The sequence below is a fragment of the Dasypus novemcinctus genome, chromosome 10 (assembly GCF_030445035.2).
Source record: "Dasypus novemcinctus isolate mDasNov1 chromosome 10, mDasNov1.1.hap2, whole genome shotgun sequence".
Classification (NCBI taxonomy): Eukaryota; Metazoa; Chordata; class Mammalia; order Cingulata; family Dasypodidae; genus Dasypus; species Dasypus novemcinctus.
The window spans coordinates 77,110,889-77,113,850 of record NC_080682.1 but is presented as its reverse complement, the minus strand read 5'-3'; positions in this window follow the sequence as shown (position 1 = coordinate 77,113,850).

Below are 2,962 nucleotides of genomic sequence, written 5' to 3'. Positions count from 1 at the left end.
TATTTTAGGCTTATCAGCTCACAAGCATAGTCATTAGCATCAGGGGCTCACTGTTGAACCCTCACTCCCTCCCGGTCCCCGCCGCTGCACCTGGGACACTGTCGCTGCTCCCCTAGGGACCACGACAGAGCACCACTGGCCAGGAACCCAGTACCCCCCCTGCTGTGGTTTTTAATTGTTGCCACTATGAGTATATCCAAACATTACCATGCACCCTGGACATATGTTCCGTACAGCTCCCTGTCAACCATATATCACCTGTCAATGGCATCCCATACCAGTATCCCTCCATTGCCATTGTTGAAACACTCTGTGATCCAGAACTCCCCGAAATTTGAAGCCCAATATAATGTCAGGGTCCCTTACTAGGGAATGGCATATAGCGATGGGTTTAAAGGTTAGATAAAGAACACGTGTTGACTTGGAAAAAATTCTACATCCTATCTTTTTCTTTTTTTTTTTTTCCGCCTAATTATTCAGCTTCTCTTCACAGGAGCCCTAGACCACAGCAATGCATATATATAATATACAGCACTCCCATACATCCACCACAAAACCTTTTCCCTTCCACAGCGATACTCTTACACCCTATTCACATCATATTTACTTAACGTGATGTACAGAGTCTGAGACACTAGCTTTCTAATAAGGTGACATCTGTGCTTACATTATGGTGCATACTTTAGGATACACAGTTTTTTACATTCTTAGTTATCCTATGTTTTACATTATGGTTTACATTATCAGTCTGTCATCTCCTATATGTTATGGTGTAATATTACATGTTTTATATCCATCCTTGTGTACTCTCAAGAAACTCCTCTCTTACCCCCCATTTACCTTGGTTCCACACATTTAATGTCCATTTTCCCTTCCAGCTTGGTGCCCACAGTGACAGCCAACCTCTGTTTCCTGAGGAGCCACTTTCAGAGATAGATGGAATAGTGTTCAGGGCCTAACTTGCTCAACTGCCCCAATGCCCTGGGAGCCACCCTTTCTCTCAAGGGATACAGTTCCCTCTATTTGATGGCATTAGTCCTCCCCAGGATGTGGGTCCACCCCCACTCTCACTACTTGGGTTTCTACCCCATGGTGTCACCCACTCTGGCAGAATGAGCATTTAGACATTCCCCAGGAGCCCGTCCTGCATCAGACCCTCCCCTCCGATCATTCTAAACAGGTAACCCTCTTTATTATATTTTGATATGATTTTCTCGGCATTTTACTCTCCACCAACACCTGACCCTCTCCTGTGTTCGTATGCTACCCCTCCCTCCCCCCACTTTTGGGCAGTGTTACCCATCCGTCCCTCCCCAGCCACCCTCAAACCCGCAAAGCCCCAACCAAAGGCAACCCCTTGCCCCCCTTTTATCTCTTCTTTGTGTTCATACTTACCACCATCTCGTCTTAAATTCCACCCCTGCAGACATCGGCTCACATCCTTCCTCCACCCTCCGATTTCCTGTAAGCCTATCGTTCAGTCTCTTGCTATCTAGGGCAGCTTGGTTATTTCATATCATTGAGGTCATGTAGTATTTGTCCTTCAATGTCTGGGTTGCTTCACTCAACATAAAGTTCTCAAGATTCATCCATGTTATCACATGTGTTTGTAGTGTGTTTGTTCTTACAGCCGAGTAGTATTGCATTGTGTGTATATACCACATTTTATTGATCCACTCATCTGTTGATGGGCATTTGGGTTGATTCCAAATTTTGGCAATAGTGAACAATGCTGCTATGAACATTGGTGTACATATATCGGTTTGTGTCCTTGTTTTCAGTTCTGCTGGGTATATACCCAGCAGTGGTATTGCTGGGTCATATGGCAAATCTATGGCTAGTTTTTTGAGAAACCGCCATACTGTCCTCCAGAATGGTTGGATCCTTCTGCATTCCCACCAGCAGTGGATGAGTGTTCCCCTTCCTTCACATCCTCTCCAGCACTTGTATTCTTCTGTTTTTTTCATAGCTGCCAATCTTATGGGTGTAAGATGGTATCTCATTGTAGTTTTGATTTGCATTTCCCTGATAGCTAGAGATTTGGAACATTTTTTCATGTGCTTTTTTGCCATTTGTATTTCTTCTTCGGAGAAGTGTCTGTTTAAGTCTTTTTCCCATTTTTTAAATGGGTTGTTTATCTTTTTATTTTCAAGATATAGGAGTTCTTTATATATGCAAGTTATAAGTTTCTTATCAGATATATGATTGCCAAATATTTTCTCCCACTGTGTGGGCTCCCTTTTTACTTTCTTGACAAACTCCTTTGAGGTGCAGAAGGCTTTAATTTTGAGGAAGTCCCGTTTATATATTAGTTCTTTTGCTGCTCATGCTTTTGGTGAGATATTCATAAATCCATTTCCTATTACAAGGTCCTGTAGATGTTTCCCTACACTGCTTTCTAAGATTTTTATGGTCTTGGCTCTTATATTTAGGTCTTTGATCCATCTTGAGTTGATCTTTGTATAAGGTGTGAGATGGTAATCCTCTTTCATTCTTCTACATATGGCTATCCAGTTCTCCAGACACCATTTGTTGAATAGGCCACTGTCTCCCAGTTGAGAGGGTTTGGTGGCTTTTTCGAATATTATGTGGCTGTATATGTGAGGTTCTATATCAGAGCTTTCAATTCGATTCCATTGGTCTATGTGTCTCTCCTTATGCCAATACCATGCTGTTTTCACCACCGTAGCTTTGTAGTATGTTTTGAAGTCAGGTAGTGTGATTCCTCCAATTTCGTTTTTCTTTTTCAGTATGTCTTTGGCTATTCGGGTTCTCTTTCCTTTCCAAATAAATTTCATAGTTAGTTTTTCTAGTTCCTTAAAGAAGGCTGCTTTGATTTTTATTGGGATTGCATTGAATGTGTAGATCAGTTTTGGTAGGATAGACATCTTAATAATGTTCAGTCTTCCTATCCATGAACAAGGAATAGTCTTCCATTTATTCAGGTCTTCTTTGATTTCCT